Here is a 12,687-nt window from a genome sequence, read left to right as displayed (position 1 = left end):
TCTCAATAGAATACAGATTCTATTCAATGCCAATCCATATCAAATTTAATTATTAAGGGAAATATATATCCTCAAAACTTCAGAAAATTTACATTGACTGTTATATCAGAGTTATTTCGTCATTTGGTTTCTTCATCAAAACTACAAGGAAAGATGTCAATGTACATCAGCTGGTCATAAAACACCGAATCTAACTAAGGGCATTTTATTTTTTCTTCTATCTTGTCACTTCATTTGCAATGTCAGAAAGTTACGGAGTTCGCAATGGCGACGTTTGATGACGGAAGTGAGAAACTGAAGCCATGAATCATTTTACAGGTAAGCAAATACATTTAATTATAAACATGAGCTGTTTATATTGCAAAAATTTTCAAGTTGAATGATATTCATCCCACCACTGAAATCGTGGCGGAAACTTTTTTTTTTTTTTGTAATTAATGTGAAAAAGAGATATTTGTGCGAATGTCTGCCAATTGGTCTTTAAACCTAGAGTTCGTGTTTCATGTCTTTAGCGTCCTTGTCTGTTTTTCGCTTTTTGTTTGTACTTAACTCTCCTTGAATTTTTTTCCTTGCGTTTTCTGTGCGTTACCGGATCAGTCTGCTATAAACCACCACCAAGTGATCGGTAAATGAATTTGGAAGTTTGTGAAGTGAAAAATAATTTAATTTCGTGAATTTAAAGTTATATTCCTCAGTTTGAAGTGTTAATTTAAATATTGGTAGTTCTGATCATGTTTTTCAGTATTGCAAATTTGTATCATTTCAGAAAGGCTGTCACACTGTCCCCATGTGTGAACTTTGACGTTCCTAATTTGCAGAAGACTTCATTACTTTGCTTCACCATACGATACAGTTCCGAGTGTCGTCAAAAGTCGATTGGGTCATCGATTTGTGGAATTTACTTCAGCTTGTTTATCTACTTCAGCTCACTTGGAATTTATTTACTTCAGCACCCTTGAAAATATTGTTATACAAGCCATGATTATGAAAACAACGCCTTCTGTGTCTTCACAAATTTAAATACATTATTACTTAGGTACCATTAGCAGTTTAAATAGGATATTGGCTGTTATGTAATTACTATTTTAATTATAATTACAAAATATTGAAATAGTTTATTTTCATCCTGATATTGAGAATCTATTCCCCCACAATTAAAAATATCGAACTGTTTCACAAGCCATCATTTGAGAAGGAATAATCACTGAGAAATGAAAGAGAAGAAGAAAATAATTTGACTTCCTTGAACATTAAATCCGATAAAGCGATGCCCAGCTGTCTCACTTGGTTTAGGTTGTACCGAACAAAAGTAACCTATTTTCCTCCATTCACAGACACTCACATTAACGAAGAAGCCAACTTCGGTCTAGAAAAATGGTCGACAAAACAATCTTCCACTAAAATCGTACAAGAAAACACTTCGTGGAATATTGTGAAGAGAGAGAGAGAGAGAGAGAGAGAGAGAGAGAGAGAGAGAGAGAGAGAGAGAGAGAGAGAGAGAGAGAGAGAGATATTAGAATACACATACCTGCTATTTCCAAGGTGGCATTATTAGAGGTGACGGTGCCAACTTCATTCGTCGCCTGGCACCAGTAGACACCGGCATCGTCCTCTTTCTTCCCATGGACGACGCGAAGGAAGAACAGCGATCCTGTTGGCAGCAGGACCCGCTGAGACTTGGGATCCTGCGGGGATGTCCTGTTGATGGTGAAAGACAGAGGGTTGGTTTTAATACAGTACAAGATTTACAAATAAAGAAAAGGAAATCGCCTGAAATCAATCACCGCGTCAGTTCCTAACTATATTAGGAGTATCACTAATAATGAATTTCTAAGTTTGGCCAAAATACATTATAAACCTGCTATGAAATTTTAAATATCTCTTAATTTTAATTTGAAACAAAGAAGGCAATAAAATCATATATTTACTATGCTAACGTAAATATTCAGATGAGTTTCACCGACCTATGAAACTAAAATTTAATGTTTATACTGTTAATTTAATTCATCAATACAACAGTGACAACTAGCTCTTTTTCTGGCAAGATCTCACATGGGCTACGTAGACCAACAAGTAAAAACACCATGCGCTACACATGTGACTGCTCAGATAGGGCGATACTGAACCAGCCAACAGGAGAAAGGATCACCTTGAATCCCAGCCAATCACAGATGACCTCCTCTTCAAACATAGGAGCTGCAAGAGAACGAAAGCCAGAAAGTAGCCAGAAGCGCCTCCGATAATTCCCATTCTTATGATCTCCACAACGAATGTAGTTCTTTGAAAGTCGAGCAAAATGACCATGAATGAATTTCAAAGTTTAGTGATGATGATAGTGAAAATAAGCTGAGGTAATAATGAGTGCTAAATACCCACAAGATAGAACAGTGAAGTCTGTGGCCTTATTGCCCAAGGTCCGATAAAACCACATCTTGCCTGCAAGGGTCTTGTCGCCATTTCCCCGCAAATGAAGCCATGCCTGCACCGGCCTAGCTGCTGATTCCCTAATAAATGACTGAAAAGTGTTCCATAATATGCAGAGCTACGCATACAAACCTGTATTTGCATGGAATAACAAGTGATTCCCATTTATTCAAGAGTTTCATTCTGAAACGCACTACATTTTTTTTCAGATTCTAGTTTAGTAATTTATGATATATTGTGCTTTAACAGAATACTGTACAATATACAAGAGTGTTGCAATACTGCATATTTTCATATTTTGGTTTAGTAACATGTAAAATTATACTACACAGAAAATATCTATAAATTTTGCAAAATATTGCGTACTTTATGCACATAACCAACATGTAAGTAAAATAACATTTGACTATCATTCATTTGAGGATTTTTCTTAATTACAGTTCCATTTTTAGGTTTACTAAAGCAAATTATGAAATTATGTATTTGAGAAAATAAAATTTAAAAGTGTTCTAGTGCTGCATATTTTTTGTGTGTAAACCTGTATTTACATGAAAGAGCATGTGAATCATTCATTCGAAGATTGTTTTTTGAAATACAGTACCTGTTTTAGATTTTAGTTTAGCTATATATGATAATTTAAACTAGAAAAAATAATACATATAACTTGCACATTATTGTATATTTTACGACTACAAACTTGTGTGTGTGCAATACCATGTGACCATAATTCATTCAATGATTTGTTTTTTAAATGAAATAAGGAAAATATATATGAATTGAAGGATAACTTAAGAGGACGAGTGAAAGGTCAACTTAAAAGACCGAGTTAAAGGGACAATTTAAAGGGTCAAGTTAAAAGGATATATTTATACTGCTTTATTCCCTTCTCTGTCAGCCTTCCATCACTTTCACCCCGAGGAGTTTCTACAGAAGTGAGAAATCCCCTGACCTACGCCCTTTGGACATATGGATTGCCCTTGCTGAGAGTGTCAACAATGAACATAAGATCGACGTCGAGGACGAAGACAATACTAGACCCTGAATGTTCCGATTTCCTATTCAGGGGTTCCAAGTGATGGTTTGGATCCTCCTAGTGCAAGCACGGGTGTTTCTTTTAAAAAAAAAAGTAAAGCAAAGATATATAATTTAGAGGAACAAGTTAAATAGGATATATATTTATGTAAAGCAATTTACATACAGTTCTTATGTGAAACATTGAAGAATGAGTTAAAAGGATATATTTATTCTTTCTATATATCGGTGAGGGACAAAATAACTCTCCTTGTTGCAGATACCTCCATCAACTGCTATAGTGCCAGAGACCTTCCCAGATGAAGAGGAATATGTGGAAGTGATGCCCATTCTGGCAATTAAGTAGCAGAGGAGTACTCAAGGGGATTGGAGGGACAATGAAGGCATTAGCCACCCTCCTATCCCAACCAGCTACTGTGGAAAACTCTAACGAATACTCCCAGGACTTCTTCACAATAGACAAACCTGTACACCCACCACAAGGATGTCAACTCCACCTTCTCCACAGATGCATGAGCTGTAGTGTTCCTCGGAATCGTCTTTTATATAAATGTGTGTAGCTTGCCCAGTCTGGATGACTACTGGTCAACTAGAACCAGAGTACCCCAGGTGGTGGACTTCATGTCTTCCAAGAGGTTCCAAATCTTGAGGTCTCTTCTACACTTCAACAACAATGAAGAGGTAAGGGGATCCATTGATAGGTTCTACAAGACCCAAACAGTCATGTCATCATTAAGAATATCTAAACTGCCTGTTATTACATGATCATGGAAATCATCCTCAAATCTACTGTCTTCACACGTAAAAGGTATAATACCTACATCACTTAAAGTTAAAGGCTTAACAATCCTTGAGTTTTTCAGAAAAAATCAACATCATTTCAGGACTATGTAATTATATATATATATATATATATATATATATATATATATATATATATATATATATATATATATATATATATACATAATTTAATCTACTAAATTTAGGTATATTTGCCATTGCCTATTGTCAGTTGTATATATATTTCTGCATTTTGGTATTTTTCGACTGTGTGCATATGTATGTGTGTGCATGTTTGTGCGTGAGATAAAAACCTGAAGTACCACGTAAAATATCAATGTACTGAAAAGAGGGGTTTACCCCCTATCTCCGGGAAGGTACAGATTTCTGTGACTTAATGGTAGCATATTTTTTTTTAAATCTTATATTTGGGTGTTTTTCAACGTTCAAAGAGGGTTTTCTGAAATCTCCATTATTTCTGGCAATAACCGATAGAGGGCTAGTCTTTTCAGCTTCCCTATATCTATACCCACATGTAAACCTGTGGGCATATATATACATACACACAATATATATACATATATATAAATATACATATACATACATACATGCACTACACATACCTACATATATATATATATATATATATATATATATATATATATATATATATATATATATATATATATATATATATATATATATATATATATATATATATATATATATATATATATATATATATGTGCATTTTCTCACTCTCGAACGCGTGACTTTTTATTTGCAAATATCAAATCTCAACTATTGTTTAATATCCAATTCATTATACCTTGGAAATAAATTACACACAAGGGGTATTATAACTGTCCCTGGTAGGATTGGAACCGTTGCCTCGTTTAGAAATAATGATAGTAACTTTTACCACCCGCTTGGGCGCAGGTGAAAGTTATCCTCAATGCATAGTAAATTGGATATTAAACGATATTTGTGGCTTAATATTTATATGTACGTATGTATGTATATGTGTATATACATATGTATGTGTATGTATATATATACAGTATATATACACACACACATATATATATAAGTAAATAGTGTTGATATGGAGCTTAAAAGATTCAAGGAAGGGGTCACTGTTCAGCAAGGAATGCTTAGGGATACAGGTGCTTATTGAGGAGACTTAAAAATTGTATAGCGAGACGATGAAATAAGAGGATTAAAGAATGAAAAGGGAAATTGCTTTTTAGCATAGGGGAGACCAATGTGCAGATATTGCAAATAAAAAATAAGTGAGTCACGAAAAGAGTGAGAGAGAAAAGAAGGGATGGCAAAGAGATGTTCGAGATGAATGTACTAGTGAGCAAAAAAAAAAAAAAACAAGCGGACACAGTCAGAAGAGAATCCAGTCTTGAGTAGATTCGATGGAGTGGGCATTTGGAGGGTCGCGGAATGCAATTATACAGATCGAAAGGGGCAAAACTGAATAAAGTAAGGGTTGAAAGAGTTAATGAAAATGTGATGATGGCGGTGGAACAGCTAAGAAGGTAATAAGGATAACTACAATGTAAAAGAGTGTTAAAGTTCCATCAATGCCTAAAGCAGGGTGGTGATAGTGAGAGTACCCTACCCAGACGGGCAAGGCTTGTTTGTCCCAGGGAGGGTTGGTTCAAAATCATTTTGAAGAAAGATGAGAATGGATACTGTATGAACAGTAGGAGCATAGCAGTGCTTAGGACACCTGGGTAGGTGCATTGAAGGCACTGACTGAAACGGTAACAAAGAGGGCCCGTGAGAGGAACAGCAGTGTGCATTTCAACAACGAATTCGGTAAGTGGCTCAAATACTCATAAAAAAAAGGTATATGAAAAATTTGAGCGTAAAGGGCAAACAATACAAGTCGTGTGAATACTTATGACAGAATTAACACAGATGTCATGCTGAGTTTGTTGAGAATGTATGGTGTGTACAATTATTTATTTCTGTGATGTAAGAATACCCAGCAGGAAGAGTGACTACTTCGGTGTAAAAGTGGTTCAACAAAGAGGAGTTTCATCATTCGATACCTGTTTAACAGCTATATAGATGGGCAAATAATGAAGGAAGTTGAGTATCATTGGGTTATAAAATATCTACACGTTCATTCACGGTTAAGCCGAAAAATCTGTGATAATTAAAACCAAATGACTATTTTAGTTGTTCTGACTTTGCTTTTCTTCAAAATATCTTCAATTTTAATGAGGCAACCCTTACAAAACGGGCCCAGACATTCAAGTCCAAAAAATGTCTTATACATGATGGTTGAAAATTAACTGAAACAGAACGGTGAACAAGCAGTTAACAGATGGAAGTTTCCTCATCCGTTACGCCACTTAGTGTATTTACGATACAGACGCTTTCGTAATCAAAATGCCAAAAGCGCATCAAAGTGATATGAGTTAAAGCGTAGAAGCAGATGAGTCCACGATCTTATTCTGTCTCAAAATACCTTCCTAAAATGGACAGTTAATCTTCTTTCATCCAACATTCTCTTTTTGACGAGAACATCCAAAAACTTTCATTCGTTTTTAATCTTTTCCTTTAATACCAACATCTAAGGCTGGATTCAGAAACAACACACGCAGTAGACCTTTATATTTTTCTTTCTGGAATCCAGCCTTAGTATCGGATCAATTCCCAAACTTTCCTCATTAGCCTTCCTATAAATACATCATAAGGCAGGGGGGAAGATTACGCATCTTACCTGAAAAGTCTACTTTTACAATCAATTAATTGCTCCCCACTCTATATGTCCTGACACACGCCTCATTCAGCAAACAAACTTTTAATTGACCTTTCCAAACTTCCTCCTTGCCAAACTCCCCCCCTCTCTCTCTCTCTCTCTCTCTCTCTCTCTCAGGTGTACGTTGTCAGCGTATACCGAATCTCTACAGTGGCGTATTCATTTTTGTGAGTGACTCTTGAAACCTCTTCAGAGATAAAATAAACTGGTAAAGTTAAAGTGATATGATAGGATAAAACGAGTAAAAAATGCGCCGAAGTTTCTTTAGCGCAATCGAGTTTTCTGTACATCGTATAATCAAGGCCATCGAAAACAGATCTATCTTTCGGTGGTCTCGCTATATGAACTGCGGCCCATGAAACTTTAACCACGGCCCGGTGGTGGCCTAGCCTACATAACCTTAAATAAAAAAAAACACTGATACTAGAGGGCTGCAATTTAGTATAATTGATGATTGGAGGGTGGATAATCAACATAAAAATTTGCAGCCCTCTAGCCTCTGTTTTTAAGATCCGAGGGCGGACAGAAAAAGTGCGGATGGACAAACAAAGCCGGCACAATACTGTAGTTTTCTTTTCAGAAAACTAAAAGCCGGAGACTTCTACCATGACTGTCCCTTTCACACAAACAATGTCAGTTAGAGATGATGGCTATTCTTGACAGCATAAATGACTAAATAAATATCACAAGACACACGTCATAGATATGGGTTATACCATATGCACAAATTAATTGGATTTCCCTAAAATGAATGTAATACACTTCAATACAAATAGCACAATATCAAGGACGCTAACAATGACAAAAGATACACATGGAGATCTAAGAAGGACACTAGGAAAGGTTTCAAAATGAAACAAACCAAAAGGAAGAAAACACGGAATTGTTTGCACAAAAGCTTTGTGTAGTAATACAATGCAATACAAGTATCAAATAGCACGATATTGAACGCTAAGCAGAGGAAATGAACACGAAAATAATTACAGACAAGTGGTTGTAAGAAAATGCACCAAGGTCTATGAAATAATTTAGGTAAAGGAACAGAATAGGTAAGGAGATGATCCATGAGAGATATTGATTTGAATCGTAACAAAAGCACGTCAAAAGGCTGGATGAAATAAAGAATGGATAAAACGGAGGCACATATTTAAGGCAAGTAACAAATACTTACCTTCATGGCTAGAAGACTATACTCTCAATGCACAAATTGTTAAGTCTGTAAGAAAAGACCTGAACATTGAAGAGTTTGTACCAATCATGGGTGCTATTCACTATTCAACACAAAACGTGAATTGATAAATAAAATCACTGAAAGGTAACTTTCCTTCTGAATCTTAGTCCTTAAATGATTTACCTTTCCTCGTCAACAAAACAAACAAGTAATAAATGCGCCGAAGTTTTTTCGGCGCAATCGAGTTTTCTGTACAGCGTATAATCAAGGCCACCGAAACTAGGTTTATTTTTCGGTGGTCTCGTTATTGTTGCCAGACGCATGTTTATGGCTAACTTTAACCTTAAATAAGATAAAAACTACTGAGGCTATAGGGTTGCAATCTGGTATGTCTGATGATTGAAGGGTGGATGATCAACATACCAATTTGCAGCCCTCTAGCCTCAGTAATTTTTAAGATCTGAGGGCTGACAGAAAAAGTGTGGACGGACAGACAAAGCCGGCACAATAGTTTTCTTTTACAGAAAACTAAAACTATGGGTGTTTATAGGTTTAAATAACTCCTTGGGTTTACATATATATTTCAATATAATATATATATATATATATATATATATATATATATATATATATATATAAATGAATAAATATATAATATACATATATATATAAACATATATATGTAATATATATATATATACATATATATATATATATATATATATATGTATAAATGTATATATGTATACTTTAATGATGAAAATGAGATTACTTGGAATTTAAAAAGATGAGAACTTTTAGGGAGAATAAGTTATTCTACGGACCTCAGAATGAAAGAACGAAATGGAGGGATGTTGTCTGAAGCGAATGCAGTTTCGTTCGTAGTGAGTACTTTGAAAATTTGATGAAGTTGGAAGATCGAAAAAAGGCAGAGCTGAATGGCGAAAAGCGGAAACTGCCTGCATAAGTTTAAAAATGCTCGTGAAAGTGAAAGATGAAAAACTTAGTGGGTAAATATGAGGTTGAAAAATGGAAAGACACCATGAGTTGATTTAATTACAAGAGAGGATGCAGTATGGTCGTGGAAGCGTGATTGAGCGGTTTGTAGGGAATTTACAGTTGATGGAAAGGTTCTGAAGGATTGGACGACTAGAGTAGTTGTTCCACTGTGTAAAAGTAAAGTTATGACTGTAAGATTAATAGGGCAAACCATTACTTAGTTCACCTGAGAAGAAAAGTGTAGATTTGGTCAAGGAAGAGGTTGAGTGAATTCAGTCTTTGTTATGAAACAGCCTATATGAGCAGTTTGAAAGCAGAGAGAAAACCTGTTCATGACATAAACGGGCACAGTTAAACTTATGATAAAATTAAGAGAGAGGAAATGTGGGGGTGTTGATGATGAATGGTATAAAAGACATGTTAGCTATTAAAAGTTTTTAAAGAGGGGCTATAAGCAAAAGATTGTGAAGAGAGAGGGAGGGGGGAGGAGGAGAGGACCTCGACCGTGAAAGAGGTACCAGAAAGGAGGGGACTTAAAACTCAGGAAGTGCGAGATTGCATGGAAGGCAAAGGCAAATGGCAGTGAGAGTAGAGGGTTTCGACACCCTGCTGGAAGTTTTCTATAAAAAAAAAAAAAAAAGTTTCATTTACGTTTGAAAAGTTAAAGTATGAACGAGTAAGTGACCATCGTGCTGATTTTTTCTCTGGACCCATGCACTATAAGATGAAATTTTGTTTCATATTATAATATATATATATATATATATATATATATATATATATATATATAACAATTGTGATAACTGAATAAAAGTTATATATATATATATATATATATATATATATATATATATATATATATATATATAATATATATAATGTAACAATTGTGATAACTGAATAAAAGTCCGACTAAAATAGGCGATAAATTTCCCCCAGTTTCAAAATGAATTGTACTTGCAAACCCAAGACCCTTCCATGCGCCAACCTCAACCAAAATGCATTTCATCCTGAACCGTTCTCTTGAAGCCCCTACTGCTTTATGCACCAGCTACCCTCCAAAACTCATTCCTGGGGCGCTGAGAGGACGGCAAACGTTAAGTGTGCAAATATTCTGCGGCAAATCAATTTCTATTTCAGTTAAAAAGCGAAGACAAAAAAGGAAAACCAAACGTAAAAAAACGTGACGGCGCATACCAACATAGCCCCGAATTTGCACAGACATCCAGCAATGACGGTACTCTTTATCCCAGAGGACCGACTGAACAAATGCCAGAGCAGCGGCTCGAATCAAATTAACATCGGGAGACCTATGAGGATAATATTCAACGCACCAGTCACTCACCTCACAATCTGTCCATCTTTAAACCACCTGATGGTTGGGGGAGGTTTGCCCTCGGCTTTGCAGTTGAGAGTTGCCGGCTCGCTCCTGGGGACGGTGATGTCCGTCGGGTGCTCTGTGATCCTCGGGGATCGGGACGAACCTGCAAATTTAAGAGAAGCTTTAGATGACTTTTACACTTCGTTTCATCATCGTTCTTCTTGTTATTAATAAATGCATTTGGATGTGACTTAAATGTATTGTGTGCTGGTAACAAAAACACTGAACTTAGAATATATATTTGATAGCATCTTATTCATTAATAATGTACAGACAAGGAATGCTATGCTGAGCGTGCAACTAAAATGACACTTTGAAGAATAAAATCACTCAACACAAGAGGTGCCAACAAACACAAGAAAGGGTTACCAGCACGGATATTCATCATAAAACCTGCGGGAGTATACATCACGCATGACGCAAAAGGCGCTCATATTTGAATGAAAAATCACGAGTAAAACCGAGACGGAACACAAAGAAAGAACACTGGAGGGCACTGATGCCAGGAGAAACAACACGCCAAGTAAACAAAAGACAGCCGACTCTCCCACGTGATAGGAAACAGATGCATCCATTCCAGAAAATGGCGCAGGAGCCAAGTAATGCCACACCTATATATCTTTCCGAATGGAAGGAAAATTTCACCGGCTGATCAGGCTAAGTGCCTCCATGGAGCATATGGGTGGGGCGGTGCTGCGGGGGGTTAATGTTATCTTTGAGGGCGAAGCTATGGAGGCTCCTGCCACATAAATGGTCGGAATGAGCACCGCAGGCTGGCACATTACGCACATTTCCAAGGTATCGGGAATATAATACATGGAGGATGATTTAAAACCTCGTTTGGGGCTGAATGCATATATTATGATCAGAGGAGGTCTCGGTTTTAAGAGAACATACAAAACGCCCATCCACCGGGAGAGAAAAAATGTTAGTTTGTTCAAAGGGTAAATATATAAAAAGAATGACAACCCACAATAGCTTTGCTGAGTAGCTTGTCATTAGGAACATTTACAGAGAATGCATATCGTAAAAAGCTTGAACCCATTTACCCAAAAAAACAAAGACATTACAAAAAAAAAGCAGTCAGGACATTCAGCGATCTTAAAAAAACTTCAGTAGTTTGAAAACATGCAATTTACATACAAAATTTGTGTCGCGTTTCAGTATTCACTTATACTATAGTTTCTTGAGAGAAACGAGTAAGGAAATTTCGACGCCATTCTATTCATAATAGGGTTCCTATTTCCATAATATCCGGGTGCATGTTTAAGTAACCAGGACGACGGAAGGTTCCATGTGTGACTCGCGCTATGAGAGAGAGAGAGAGAGAGAGAGAGAGAGAGAGAGAGAGAGAGAGAGAGAGAGCACACTACACTGGAAGCCAAAAAATGTTCACAAATACTAAAAACTATAAGGTATTGTTCAAAAGGACGTACAAACCTCACAAAGCTTTTGAAAGAATCATGTAATTCATCTATTCTAAAGAATTCTGTAAATTTACCTATTCTAAGTTCGAATAAAAAAAAAAATTATAAACACAGACAGGCTGGCCTAGATAAATGGGGAGATTTTCCTACGCACATACAATAAAAACCTATTTCGTTATCACGCACACAGCAAATTTAGAAGGAAAATTCATGGAATTCAAACATACAGATTACACCTCCCAAATTCATATTATGTATGTATGTAAGTGTATATGCATATATATATATATATATATATATATATATATATATATATATATATATATATATATATACATATACATACACACATCTTAGTTTGTGGTAACTCATAGTCTGAATTTTCTGTTCAGATCATTCATCTCTGACACCAGTTGTGCGGTGGGTGTGTCGTTACGTATGTGTATGTTTTTGTGGGTGTATGTATAGATGTATATATGTATGTATAGATATATATATATATATATATATATATATATATATATATATATATATATATATATATATATATATATATATAGAAATCGACATTACTCTTAAGTGATACCGTCTTGCATACATGATGTCATTCATTACTGTGTGTGAAATGCGTGCATCAGCACATAATATATACGTATGCTTATAAGCTCGTCGACATATTTTTATAACT

At 35.7% G+C, this 12,687-nt stretch overlaps 1 protein-coding gene across 1 annotated transcript in view; it reads right to left on the bottom strand.

The window, feature by feature from the left end:
- LOC136838646 (roundabout homolog 2-like) overlaps positions 1–10,779 on the bottom strand; it is a 170,191-nt gene extending 159,412 nt beyond the window's left edge. Inside the window, exons 1-2 of the mRNA XM_067103957.1 lie at positions 10,537–10,779; positions 1,529–1,698 (exon numbers count right to left, since the gene is read on the bottom strand). The gene's annotated coding sequence lies outside the window, so the exon portion shown is untranslated. The remainder of the gene's footprint in view (positions 1–1,528; positions 1,699–10,536) is intronic.
- Between the last annotated feature and the right edge of the window lie 1,908 nt (positions 10,780–12,687).

Source organism: Macrobrachium rosenbergii, chromosome 5 (assembly GCF_040412425.1).
Source record: "Macrobrachium rosenbergii isolate ZJJX-2024 chromosome 5, ASM4041242v1, whole genome shotgun sequence".
NCBI classification, from domain to species: Eukaryota; Metazoa; Arthropoda; class Malacostraca; order Decapoda; family Palaemonidae; genus Macrobrachium; species Macrobrachium rosenbergii.
Note: the sequence above shows the minus strand (reverse complement) of the source record. Positions and strands in the feature narration are given on the sequence as shown.